Raw genomic sequence first — 15,182 nt, 5'->3', positions numbered from 1 at the left:
AAATGAATAGCACTTTGACTATCACAGTAAATTGTAGTAACACTTTGATGCAGACATAATTCGCTGAACAATCCTCTTAACCATAAAACTTCTTTGATCGCCTCTGTCACTGCCATATATTCTGCCTCTGTAGTAGATAAAACTACGACAGGTTGTAAGGAAGTTTTCCAACTAACTGCACAACCGCCAACGCAAAATACATAGCCTGTCAAAGATCTTCGTTTATCTAGATCCACAGCATAATCAGAGTCGACGTAACCAACCAAAGTGTCACGATTTTTCCCAAATTCCAAACAAGCATATGAAGTTCCTTGCAAGTATCTGAGAATCCACTTCACAGCCTGCCAATGTGTTTTACCCGAGCGAGACATATATCTACTAACCACACTGACTGCTTGTGAAATATCTGGATGAGTACAAACCATTGCATACATAATACTGCCGATGGCACTAGAATATAGAACTTTCACCATATATTCTTCCTCTTCAACTAACTATGGTGATTGAGCAGCACATAGCCAAAAATGGCTAGCAAGAGGAGTACTCACTGGCTTAGCATTTTTCATGCCAAACCTCTCCAAGACTTTCTTGAGGTAATTTTTCTAAGTCAGAAATAATTTTCCAACTCCTCGATCTCTTTTGATCTCCATGCCAAGAATTTTCTTAGCTGCTCCCAAATCTTTCATTTCAAATTCACTACTTAGCTGCATTTTCAAAGTGTGAATTTCTGACAAATTCTTAGCTGCAATAAGCATGTCATCAACATAAAGCAACAAATACACAAAAGAGTCATCAGTTAACTTTCGGAAGTAAACACAACTATCATACATGCTCCTCGTGTAACCATGACTTAATATAAAAGAATCAAACCTCTTATACCACTGTCTTGGAGACTACTTCAATCCATACAAGGATTTCTTTAACAAGCAAACATGGTCTTCCTTACCATCAACTTCAAATCCATGAGGTTGTTCCATATAAATTTGTTCTTCAAGTTCACCATGTAAGAAAGTTGTCTTGACATCTAAGTTGCTCTAATTCCAAATCATACATGGCAACTAAAGCAAGCAAAACACGAATAGAGCTATGTTTAACAACAGGTGAAAATACGTCATTAAAATCAACACCATGTACCTGACTATAGCCCTTTGCAACCAATCGTGCTTTATACCTTGCATCTTTAACCCCTGGAATAGATTCCTTCCTTTTGAAGACCCATTTGCATCCAACAATTTTCTTACCCGAAGGCGGCTTCACAAGATCCCAAATTCTATTCCGATGGAGAGATTCTATTTTTTCATTCATCGCAATCAACCATTTAGCGAAATTATCATAAGAAACTGCATCTGAGGTAGTAGGCTCACCAACTTCATTTATTTCTTCTGCAACAAACAAAGCATATGCAACCAAATTTGCATATCTTTGTGGTGGTCAAATATCTCTCCGTGGTCTATCCTTGGCTGTGGAATATTGCTCTACCTTTGGAACATCTTCGTTAGTAAACTCGGGACCATCTACTAGCATTCTTTTAGTAGAAGAGTTCGATTGAAAAGAATTAAAACTCCCAATCTCAAGCTCCACCTGCTTCTGTGCACTATCATTTATACAAGTAATAGATTTCTCTTTGGAAAATAATATAGATAATTCATCAAAAGTAACATCTCTACTGATTACAAATTTTGGGGATTTGGGATCCGAACACCATAATCAGTATCCTTCACCCTAGAAGCATACCTAAGGAAAATGCACTTTTTAGCTCGAGGCTTTAATTTTCCTTCATTTATATGCATGTATGCTGGACACCCAAAAATTTTTAAATCAGAATAATCAGCAGGAGTACCTGACCAAACTTCCTCCGGAGTTTTAAAGTTAAGTGCTGTAGAAGGAGCGCAGTTGACAACGTAACAGGCCATATTAATCGCCTCTGCCCAAAAGTCCTTTGTCAACCCTGCATTTGAGATCATACACCTTGCTCTCTCCAAGAGTGTTCTATTCATACGTTCGGCCACACCATTTTGCTGAGGCATCATCCTAATAGTGCGATGTCGAACGATTCCTTCATTTTAGCAGAATTCTTCAAAGTCACATTCACAAAATTCCATGCCATTATCTGTTCGAAGTCGCTTAATCTGTTTACCTGTTTGCTTCTCAATCAAAACCTTCCATTGTTTAAAGGTTAGAAAAACATCATTTTTATGCTTCAAAAAATAAACCCAAACTTTCTTGGAATAATCGTCAATGAAAGTCAACATATACCTGGCACCACCCTTAGACTGAACATGAGCTGGACCCCAAAGGTCTGAATGAATATAGTCAAGAGTACCTTTTGTTTTGTGAACTGCTAGAGAATTGAAGCTGACTCTTTTCTGCTTACAAAAAATGCAGTGTTCACAAAAATCCAGTGGTCCAATACTCTGTCCTCAAAGTAGACCCCTTTTACTCAATATGCTCAAACCTTTTTCACTCATATGACCCAAACGCATATGCCATAATTTGGTGATGTCAGAATCAGACAATGATGATGACGAGACTGCAACCGAACCTGTGATAGTAGTTCCCTACAAAATATATAAGCTACGAGACCTACAAGCTTTCATAACAACAAGAGCACTTATAGAAACTTTCATAACTCTACCTTCAGCTGTGTATTTACACCCAAGGGCCTCTAGGGTGCCTAAAGAGATGAGATTCTTTTTTAAATCAGGAACATGTTTAACATTAGTGAGCGTTCTCACAATACCATCATGCATTTTAATTCGGATTGTGCCTCTACCAACAACATCACATACGACATTATTGCCCATCAAAACAATTCCACAATTACAAAATTTATATGTGGAAAACAAATCCCTATTAGGACACATGTGATAAGAACAACCCGAATCTAAAATCCATTCATTTTTAGACATCGTCCTGTCATCAGTAGCAAAGAAAATATTTTCAACATTCTCATCAGATGCTACACTAGCTTCAGCAGACTCAGTAGTTTTCTTAACAAGTTTTTCCTTTTGCTTTAATTTATTTTTCAATTTAAAGCAATCAGCCTTAATGTACCCCATTTTATGACAATATCTACATTCCAAATTTCTATGTCTTGATTTAGATCTACTACTGTCAAATTCTCTTTTATCCATTCTACCCCTGACAACTAGACCCTCAACCTGATTCCCTCTACTTTCCCCAGTGATATTCCTGCCTATCTGCTCCTTAGATTTCAGTGCAGATTTAATTTCTTGATACGAAACTGTTTCTTTTCCATAAATCAAAGTATAACGGAAATGCTTAAAAGATTGGGGAAGAGAACACAAAAGTAACAAAGTCTTATCCTCATCATCAATTTTTGCACCTATATTCTCCAAATCCATAACCAAAGAATTAAACTTATCAAGATGTGAGAGTATAGATGTCCCTTTAGTCATCCGAAGCATATACAAACTCTATTTCAAGTAGAGACGATTCTCCACTGTCCTCTTCATGTACAAGGCTTTAAGCTTGTCTCACATGCTTTTAGCCGTAGTCTCCATAGCTACCTCCAGTAAAACCACATCAGAGAGATTTAGAATAATGCTGGATCGGGCCTTCTTATCCATACCCACAAAATCTTCCTTTGATGTATCATTTGGAATGTTCTCAGCTCCTTGTAGTGCCAAATCAACTCCGTCTTGAACTAGAATGGTCTCCATCTTGAGTTACCACATGCCGAAGTTGACATTTCTGTTGAATTTCTAGACAATGATCTTTGTTATTGTCATCGTTGCCAAAAGATCCTGAAACCAGGCTCTAATACCAGTTTGTTAGAGCTAGCCTCAGGATATTTACCAAAGAATAATTTTCGCAACCCAACAAAGACAATAAAGTGAAAAGATAAAAGCGACAAGAACACCAGATTTACATGGTTCGATCAATTAACTTTGACCTACATCCACGGACGAAAGAGGAGTAAATCATTACTATGAAAAAAGGACTATTACAAATGCCTTAGGAAGTTGTTCCTAGGCCATAAAACACCCGAAAATATTAAACAAGAAAAACCCAAACTATAAGTCCAAACTATTTAACTAAGTGTGGACTTAAACCAAAGTAAATACTTAGGTTTTTTTGTGGTGCATTTGACTTCAAAACCCAGACCCTTATTTATAGTTCCAATAGGAGATAACAAACCTGATTTTCCCGATGTAGGACTATGGAACTTACCAAACTAATTCACCGTAACAAAGGCAAAAGAACCTAGATATTGCTAGGATCGCTGCTCCCGGGGGCCTCCCTAATTGTGTTGCTCACGCCATCCTCGTGGTGATCTACTGCACTTGTTCTAGAAGGTCACGTGAGCATCAGCCTGCCTCAAGCTTGTCAGCATTGAGTCTCCAGCCTTTCACTTATAATGAGCTCAAGGAAGCAAGCGATGGCCTCAAGCTTGTCAGCCTGCCTCAAGCTTGTCAGCATTGAGTCTCCAGCCTTTCACTTATACAAGGGGTTCTTGCAAAACGAGGCTCGAACTTGTGTCGCAATCAAGAAACTCGATAAGATATTTCCATAGACACACAAGGAATTCATGAACGAAGTAGAAACCATTGCCAAAACATACCATAAGAATCTGGTGCGGTTGCTGGGATTCCGCTACGAAGGAGCCGAACGGCTTCTGGTTTACGAGTACATGAGCAAAGGTTCATTGATGGGATTCCTCTTTGCAAATGAGAGGCCAGAGTGGAACCAAAGGATCCCGATCGTGCTTGGAATCGCAAGGGGCCTCCAATACTTGCACGAAGAGTGCTTCAGTCAAGTCATCCATTGTGACATAAAGCCTCAGAACATATTGTTGGATGACAATTTCACTGCAAGGATATCGGATTTTGGCTTGGCCAAGCTTCTGAGGATAGATCAGACTCGGACAAAGACAAATATTAGGGGAACCAAAGGCTACGTCGCACCCGAGTGGTTCAGGAACACAGGGATAACAACGAAGGTTGATGTGTACAGCTTTGGTGTGGTGCTGCTGGAGATCATATGTTGCAGAAGGAATGTGCGACCTGAAGCGCAAAACGACGAGGAGTCCATACTGGCATACTGGGTAAATGATTGCTTCAGAGATGGTAGATTGGACTTGGTCGTCGAGGGTGATGACCAAGCAATCTATGATATAAAGAAGGTGGAAAGGTTCGTGAAGGTGGCCCTTTGGTGCATCCAAGAGGATCCTTCGCTGAGGCCAACGATGCAGAAAGTAACTCATGCTAGATGGTTCGACGGCAGTCCCTGGACCGCCTGATCCTTCCTCCTACATCAGCTCGATTCTGTGAGACCTATTCCTCTTACATCAGCTCGATTCAGTGAGACCTACCTGTCCCTTGGTTTTGCATAATGACTCTCGTGGCGTATTTCCGACATGCTTTTCCATCTATTTATGCTCGGTCAAACATGCTTGACGTGGGAGTATCTAATTTATTATAATTTACATCTATGGATTTTGTTGATGCTATGTTATTTTTTTCAATCCACAATGTTATCTCATAGTCTTCAACTCAGCCCACAGCTCATGAGCATATTCTCCATATATAGCTATTTCAAAGTACTTTTCTTTATAACTAAAGAATGCATTAAAGGAGTTAGTTACCAACTATAAAACACTTAATCTCATAATTTTCTATGCATGAAGGGTTATTTCATACACTAGTATTTATTTTGATATTTTAGGGCTAGAAAAGAGTTTAGAAACTAATAATATTTTGACAGAAGCTCTCTTGGAGTTCTTTCTAAAACTCTGTATCACTTGGATGCTTCTTTGAGTAGTAAATTTTTTATTTTCAGTTCTGTATCCTTGTTTATTATTCTTGAGGTGGTGAACTTTCTATATCCCTTTGTGATTTTAAACTTAGTGGTGAACTATTTTTCGATCTTATTAAAGTTTTATCGTGAGTTCGTTCCTTTTTTGTTCGAAAAACTTATTCCAATAAATACAACTGTACCATCGACTTTCTTTCAAAATCTATTCTGTATTCCCCCCCCTATCAGAATGAAAAAGATATAGTTAGTGAATGTAGTGGTCATGAAGATGATGTTGAATCATTGAAGCTATAGCTATGAAGATTGCTACGTAGTCTACAAGAAAAAAATGAAATCATTAAAGAACTTTGAAGTAGGAACAACTAGCATGAAAATGATGTCTAAAAGTTTACTTCTGATGATGATAGACCGAAGTCCAAGATGAGTGGCAGAACAAATACAACCCAAGATTGGATATTCCGAAGTTTGAAGGTAAAATCAATGTCGATGACTTTATCGATTGGCTTAATACAGCAGAAAGAATTTTCGATTATCATGAACCACCAGAACAAAAAAAAGGTAAAACATGTGACACTCAAACTCAAAAATAATGTATCTTTTTTATGGAAAAATTTGAAAAAGTAAAGAGAATATGAGGGGAAGAGTAAGATCATGACATAGGAGAAAATGAAAAGGGAGCTAAAGTTGAAATATTTACCTGACAACTATAGGTAAGAGATCTTTCTTAAAATCCATAATTTCAAGCAAAAAAATCATAGTGTGGAAGAGTATACTACAGAATTCAATAATCTTATGTTAAAAGAAGAGCTTGTGAAACCAAAAAAACAAACCATTGCAAGATACTTAGGAGGTTTGAAATATGAGATTACTAAAGTAGTTCAACTGCAGCCATATTAGTCTTTAAATGATGTGAGCAAGCTAGTTTTAAAAGTTAAAAAGCAGCAGAAGTTTGAAAAGAGTTCTCGGTACGAGTCAAAAGAAGACTATATAAAAAGAGAAAATTTTAAGCCTACTATCTAGTTCAAGGTGGTATCAAAGGTGCAAGATAAAGGCGAAGGATCCGTTATCACCAAACAAACACCTAATTCTTCTATTCTAAGTGACCAAAAATACTTTAAATATTATGGTTTTAGGTATATTGATTCAGATTATCCAAATATGAGGATTGTTACTTTGGTTAAAGATCATAGTGATGGAGAAGAAGATAAAACCGACGATGAAACAAAATATGATGATGATGAGGAAGAGGTTACTTATGTTGATCATGGTTTGTCTATTGTATTACAACATAGCTTACAAGTGTCCTATGTGGCCGAGGATGAAAGTTAGGTGAGAAAGAATGTGTTTCACACTAAATGGACTTCTCATGGTAAGATGTGCTTAGTCATTATCGATAGTGGCAGCTTTGAAAATGTGGTATCTTTAGAGATTATGCAGAAGCTAAAGTTGGACATAACCCTTCATCTGTATCCTTACCAATTATGTTAGTTGCAAAAAGGAAATGACATCAAGGTAACTAAAAGATATTTAGTTTCATTTTCTATTAGCAAGTTTTATAAAGATGAAGTATGGCGTGATGTTGCTATTGGGGAATCTTGGGGGGCGATATCACACGCGTAGCGAAAGAATATAAAACTAAAATCCCCAAATTTCCAAAGTTGTGTTCATTGTCGTGCGAAGATTGGTGCACAAAAATTTACGAAACTTAAAACTATATATAGAATAGATTGTATTACCTAGGGAGATCGTATATCCCTGAATCCTTGCAGATCTCTAGGTTAGTTGATCTCTATCTAATAATCTCTCATGCGCTTTTATTAGATCTTGTCCATGGGATCCAATAATTCATAGGCTTATTGGATATCCAATAAGATAGGGGCTTCGACGGATATCTCATATCCAAACCTCTAATCATCGCAACACCTACTATATGTGTGTGACCCTCTAGGCCCAATATCGAGCTGGCCATGAGTTATACATGCCAGAACTCCTAGCTTAGTGAATTATTATCTTCATAATAATTCACTCGACTCGACGTCTCCAAACGTACTAGGCCACTACGTCGTAGTCCCCATACGATACAAGGGAATCCAACCCAATAGACATATCTGTCCTCAGTTACCATGTACCTATAGTCTCTCATCCATCTAATATCCCAGAGATCATATACCAAGCACGGTGCTGTCAGACCCATATGGTTTCTACTCGAGTCTCGCTGTAATCGGATTCTCCCGGGAAACTCTTTCTCTCTCAATCCGAATGACCCTAGCCAGGGATTTTTTTGAGAAAGAATACATAGGATATTCCTCTCATGATACCGAGAGTGGATGATCCTCAATCGATACTCAATAGTCCTCATAAGGTTGACTGTCACTCCCGATGACCAATTGTGCTAGATTTGGGATATCCAAACCTATAAGTCTGGTATCAAAGAGTGGAACACTCATACAGAAAATTCTTGGTGTCTCAAGTCTAAGGACCAGATACACTACTGGGACTACAAAATCGTTGTTGACAATAAGGTATCATCAACCATCCAGCATTCCGTAAGCGGATCAATCAGTGAACTCATTCTTCAATGAGCACCTGTACTGTATCCCTAGTGTCCCCACATGAGCAGCTATGAGATTAGCTACATCCATCATATGGATAGGTATACAATACACTAGTCTGTCCGGTTATCTCGATGTCCCTCTTGAGTGACCTATAACCAGGATTATTTAGGATCTGTATTTAAATGCAGATTAGTCTCATTATCGTGATCTCATCACAATCCGATTCTCATTGCACAGATCCTATGATATCACAATATATATATATATATATATACAACAAGCAATATAAAGTGATAAATGTCAAAATATAATAAGCAAAAAGACTACGTGTCAAGTCACACGTGCCATCACTTACATGATTGACTTGCAAGACACCTATGAGTAACAATCTCCCACTTGACCTGAAGCAAATCACCTATGTGTCTGATCCCCATCAAACCCCTATGACGCTCAAAGATAATTTGAGACAACATCTTTGTCAGTGGATCTGCAATGTTATCTTCGAATGGAACTATTTCCACTCGTACATCTCCTCAGGTCACAATCTTTCTGATTAGGAGGAACCTCCTCAGAATACTTTTGATGAGATATGAGTTCCTTCACTTGAGCAATCGCCCCGTTATTATCGCAATATAAGGGAATCTGCTCCTCGCCGCCTAGCACGACTCTCAGATCTGTGATGAACTTCTTCATCCAGACTCCCTCTTTTGCTGCCTCTGCTGCAGCAATGTACTTCACCTTTGTGGTCGAGTCAGCAATAATATCTTGCTTAGAACTCTTCCAACACACTGCCCCTCCATTCAAGGTGTACATATACCCTGAATTCTACTCGCTATCATCGATGTCGGATTGAAAACCCGAGTCCATGTCACCTTCAACCTTGAGGCCACACTATCTTCATATACTAGTAAAAAGTCCTTAGTTCTTCTCAAGTACTTAAGGATATACTTTATTGCTTTCCAGTGCTCCAAGCCTAGATCTGCCTGATACCTACTCGTGACACTCGAAGCATACGCTTACATCAGGCCTTGTACATAGCATGACATACATGATAGACCCTATTGTTGAGGCATAGGGTATCCTATCAATGTTTGCCATTTTTTTAGGTGTCTTTGGAGACATACTCATAGAAAGCGATATCCTATGTCTCATCGATATGAGACATCTCTTGAAATTTTTCATGCCAAATCTTTTGACAATGGTGTCTATGTACTTAGATTAGGATAAGCTAAGCATCCTCTTGGATCTATCTCTGTAGATCTGAATCCCTAAGGTATTGGATACTTCCCCTAAGTCATTCACGAAGAGGTGTCTAGATAACCAAGTCTTTACTATGGATAGCATTCATACATCATTCCCAATAATCAAGATGTCATCCACATATAACACCAAAAAGGTGATAGCGCTCTCACTTACCTTCCTGTAAACACAAGGCTCATCTTCGTTCTTAACGAAGTCATAAGATCTAATTGCTTCATCAAATCTTATGTTCCAACTTCGGGAAGGTTGCTTTAGTCCATAAATGGATCTAAGCAACCGACACACCTTATCTGGGTAGTCCTTGGACATTAATCCCTCAGGTTGTATTATACACACCCCCTTCTCGATGTTGCCATTGAGGAATATTGTTTTCATGTCCATTTGCCAGATTTCATAATTATAGTGCGCTACAATAGCCAATAGAATTCGGATGGATTTTAGCATTGCTACGGGTGAGAAGGTTTCATCATAGTCAACATATTACCTTTGATTATACCCCTTAACCACTAGCCTTGCTTTATAGGTCTCTACCTTTCGATCTACTCCAATCATTTTCTTAAAGATCCACTTGCAACCGATGGGTATAATACCCTTGGACGTATTAACTAGATTCCAAACCTTGTTGGAGTATATGGAATCTATTATAGAATTCATGGCTTCTTGTCATTTCTTGGAGTCTATACTCATAATAGCCTCCTTGTAGGTCTGAAGATCAATATCCTCAACATCCTCTCCTCCAATATATCTCACACATCTCTCAAGAGGATGGGATACTCTGCCAGACCTACATAAAGTTGGAACTTGTGTGTTAGATACCTGAACATACTCGGGTTGTAGAGTGGTGCTTGAGCTAGGTTCTCCAACCTCACTCAACTCTATCATGCTCCCACTATGTCTGCCAAGAATGTGTTTCTTCTCAAGGAACACCGCTCTCTTGGCTAGAAAGACCATTTGGTCCTCAAGATGATAGAAATAATATCCACAAGTTTCCTTTGGGTATCCCACAAGATTCCAACTTATCGGGGTTGTGTCTTTAAACATAGGCAGGGTAGCCCTAAATCTTAACAACCTTAGGATCAGACTTCTTCCCTTTCCATATCTCATATGGTGTGGACACTATCGACTTAGTTGGAACTCTATTTAGAAGGTAAGCTACGGTCTCTAGGGCATATCCCTAGAATGAGATGGGTAGGTCAGCGAAACTCATCATGTACCGTACTATCTTTAACAGTGTACGATTCCTCCTTTCAGATACATCATTTAGTTGTGGTGTCCATTGGGATAAAATCACATGGTCCTTGAGTAACTGGGTAAACTTAATACTTAAGTACTCACCTCCTCGATCTGATCGAAGAGTCTTGATACTCTTTCCAGTCTGGTTCTCCACTTCATTCTTATACTCTCTGAATTTCTCAAAGGCCTCGGACTTGTACTTTATTAAGTGCACATATTCATACCTTGAGAAATCATTAGTAAAGGTAATGAAGTAGGAGTAACCACCAATGACATGAGTTGATATGGGTCCACATACATCACTATGTATGAGTTCCAACAGCTCATTGACTCTCTCTCAAATTCTACTAAATGGAGAGTTGGTTAGTTTTCCACGAAGTTAAGGCTCGCAAGTTGCATATGACTAATAGTCGAATAGATCTAGTTATCCATCCTTTAGCAACTTTTGAATCCTTCCCTCATGGATGTGACCTAGCCTACAATGCTACAGGTATGCACTATTCACCTCAACTCATTTCCTCTTGAATACACTTACATTCATGATATGTAGAGTAGTGTTTAGCATAAACAAACTATTATGCAATATTCCTCTCTCTAATCTCCTTGAATTTGCCAGAATCTACAACAAATTGCAGATGTGATAAGTAATACTAGTATCCAATACCAATACATTATCATAAAAATCTAACAATAGGAGATTGATCATGAATGTACCTGAAGCTTCTCTAAGCTTCTGTTTCACCCTCTCTGCAAAGTACTCTTCCAGTGCCAATCTTTGCCATAGTGGAAGCACTAGCCTCTATCCTTCGCTAGGTCTTTCATAGCAAACTTTGCTTTACCTAGTTTGCCTTTGCCCTTGCCCATCTTAAGGGACTTGTCTGCCTTCCTTTCTTTTCTTTCTAGTCTCACCAGTATAGAGAACTGGCTTCTCTTTCTTGATAGTGCTCTCTGGTTCCCTCAACATATTGAGAAGCTCCGGAAGAGTCACCTCAAGCTTATTCATATTAAAATTCATTATGAATCGTGAAAAAGAATCTGGTAGGAACCGAAGCACAAGATCCACACACAGGTTATCCTCTATGACCATTCCTAGACGTGTGAATTTCTCTATCCACTCAATCATCTTTAGGACATAGTTCTGAACTGGTGTCCCCTCAGTCATGCTAGTCATATGTGCCCTACAAGCCAATCATGCGAGTGATGGCATGTGCGACTTGATAAGCAATCTTTTTGCCTATTATATTTTGGCATTTATCACTTTATATTGCTTGTTGCATATATGCATAATATATATTGTGATATCTTTGGATATATGCAATGAAAATCGGATCGTGATGAGATCACGATAATGAGATTGATCCGTAATTAAACACAGATCCTAAATAATCTCAATCATAGGTTACTCGAGAGGGACATCGAGATAATAAGATAGACTAGTGTGCTATATACCTGTCCATATGATGGATGCAGCTGGTCTCATAGCTACTTGTGTGGGGACACAAGGGATACTATACAAGTGCTAATTGGAGAATAAGTTCACTGATTGATCCGCTTACGGAATGCTGAATGGTTGATGATGCCTTATTGTCAGACAGCGATTCTGTAGTCCCAGTGGTGTATTTGGTCCTTAGACTTGAGACACCAAGGATGTCCTATATGAGTGCTCCACTCTTTGATAGCAGACTAATAGGTTTGAATGCTCTAGATCTAGCACAACCGGTCTTCGGGAGTGGTAATCAACCTTATGAGAACTCTTGAGTGTCGATAGAGGATCATCCACTCTCAGTGTCATGAGAGGAATGTCCTATGTGTTCTTGCTCAGACAAATCCTTGGCCAGGGTCATTCGGATTGAGAGAGAAAGACCTCTCCAAGAAAATTCGATTAGAGCAAGACTCAAGTAGAAACCTATTAGGACTCTAGCTAGGAGAGTACTAATTGAGAGGGACACTCATGTAAAACCTACCTAAGCTAACCCCTATTAAAGAGGTGAAGAGGCCGGCTAGGGTTAGGAGGTTGTTTCTTAGAGATGAATTAGGAGTTGTAAAGGAATAGAAGTCTTGAGTAGAAGTCCTATTAAGAGTTGGTTAGAAGTAAGAGTCTTGAGTAAGAGTCCTATTAAGAGTTAGGGTTTAGAAACCCTATAAATAGCTATGTATTTCTCCTCTTTTGATAAGCAATAGATGAATCTTTGTTGTAGCCTTTGAGCAGCAACTTGGAGGGAGGAACCCCTATAGAGTTCCAAGGAGGCCGATCCCCTAAAGAGATCAACCGCAAGTTTAGAATCTGCAAGGGTTCTAACACCTGGTATTAGAGCAGCATTCTTAGCATCTCGCTGCCCTTCCACAGCCATCCATCAACCCTCCACAACCGCCCAAAGCAATTCCCACAATTGCTTAAGAGATTGTTGCCAAATTCCGCCGTCATCTCCACTACCACGGATCATCCTTTGATCTCCCCGTGAATTGCAACAGGTTTCGATTTTCTACCTTACTGCTGCTGCAATTTAGTTATCCTTATTTGAAAATAATAAAAAAAATTATTCCTATATTGCTGCATAAACTTTTCGTCATAAAGTTTTCAACTCTACGACGAAAGATACATTGCAGAATTCCAACCGTATAGCACCGTCTGTTTGATCTTGCTACTATATTTTTTCTATCTAAATCTCTACGAATTTTTTATGACATCTTTGACATTTCCTAACAGCAGATTTCCTTTGGTTTTGTCAAAAAATTCTCAATATAAACTATTGATATTTTATGTCTAATCTGCTATACTTGAAAATCTGCACTGTAAAATTTCAGCCGCATAGCACTGTTTGTTTGATCTTGATACTATGTTGTTCTATCCAAATCTCTACGAAATTTTTATGATAGCTTTGACACTTCCTAACAATAGAATTCCCTTTGGTTTTATCAAAAAATTCTCAATATAAACCACTGATCTTTTACGTCCAATCTTCTATACTTAAAAATCTGTGCCATAGAAAATTTCAACCGCATATTGTTACCTTAACCCATCTATTTGCAATCTTTTTTGAATGAAATTTCTTATACACTTCATAGATCATCTTGGCTTCCATCTAAGATTGATCTATTAATAAATTCATCTCTAAAAACGATTTTGTGTTGCTACAAATTTTCATCGTATCCTGCTGAAATTTCTCGACGAGAATTCTGCAATCACAACTTGCACCAATTTCCTTGCTGTCATACTGCCAAAATTTTCTTAATTAAATTAAACATCCTTGCTGTCATATAAACTGTGATTTTGCTATCAATTCCCTCCTTAATTCTCTCAAGTTTTTGATGGAAATTACGTCGAGAAACCGTTGTTTCTTCGACGATAATTCTACTCTTACAAGACAGCACATACTTGCTGTAACTTTCACTTATTTCTATCAAACCTTTGTAACCATCTATCACAGCTCTAAAACTTTCATCTACAGCCATAAAACTCTACTAAACCACACCCTCAAACTGTACGCAAAATAGCCACAAAACAAGCCTAAACCATAGCCTACATCCACTAATCTACCAACCCTTTTGACCATCACCTCTCTCAACCAATACATGCCTTTAACCCGACAACAAAAGAGAGATCTTAACATCACAGATTTGGCGGCATATACTATGGCATCTGAGGAGGTAATCAATGCTAAATTAGAAGCCTTCGAGGCGCGAATGGAGGATAAGATTCGAACACTCTTTACCGAGCTCAGATTGGGCCGACCTCTAAGCCCGAAGAAATCACATCAAGGAGAGAGCTTTGCCCAATCGCACCAAGCCCAAAGATATGACTTCCAAGAGAGGGGAAGCTCTATGACCAACCCCAACTATCCATGCATGAGAGTGGACTTCCCTAGATGGGAAGAAGTAGACCCATTGGTTAGATCTCGCACGCGGAGCGATATTTTCGGTACTATAAAACAACGGATGCATCTATGGTGAAAATTGCAGCTATACATCATGAAGGGGATGCTATACAATGGTTTAACTGGTTTGAACATACTTATGGAGTCCTTTCATGGTGACAATTCAAAGAAGGACTGCTAATCCGCTTTAAACCAACCGATTATGAGAATATTGACGGACAACTAGCAAAGATCCGACAAACCTCTACCATTCAGGAGTACCAAACCAGGTTTGAAAGGTTATCTAATCAAACTCATGATTGGTCTTAAAAATAGCTATTGAGGACCTTCATTGAGGGCTTGAAGCTGGAGATCCGAGGAGAAGTTAAAGCACGATAACCATATACGCTTATGGCAGCCATCTCTTTCGCATGACATCAAGAGGAGCAATTGAACCATGAAGCTCAAAGGACTAGGGTTGCTCCTCGACCAGTAATATTGA

General features: G+C 38.7%; 1 pseudogene; it reads left to right on the top strand.

The window, feature by feature from the left end:
• The first annotated feature begins 4,402 nt into the window (after positions 1-4,402).
• On the top strand, positions 4,403-5,263 carry LOC135622013 (G-type lectin S-receptor-like serine/threonine-protein kinase LECRK1; annotated as a pseudogene).
• The last annotated feature ends 9,919 nt before the right edge of the window (positions 5,264-15,182 follow it).

This window comes from Musa acuminata, chromosome BXJ2-9, assembly GCF_036884655.1.
Source record: "Musa acuminata AAA Group cultivar baxijiao chromosome BXJ2-9, Cavendish_Baxijiao_AAA, whole genome shotgun sequence".
In the NCBI taxonomy this organism is placed as follows: Eukaryota; Viridiplantae; Streptophyta; class Magnoliopsida; order Zingiberales; family Musaceae; genus Musa; species Musa acuminata.
Note: the sequence above shows the minus strand (reverse complement) of the source record. Positions and strands in the feature narration are given on the sequence as shown.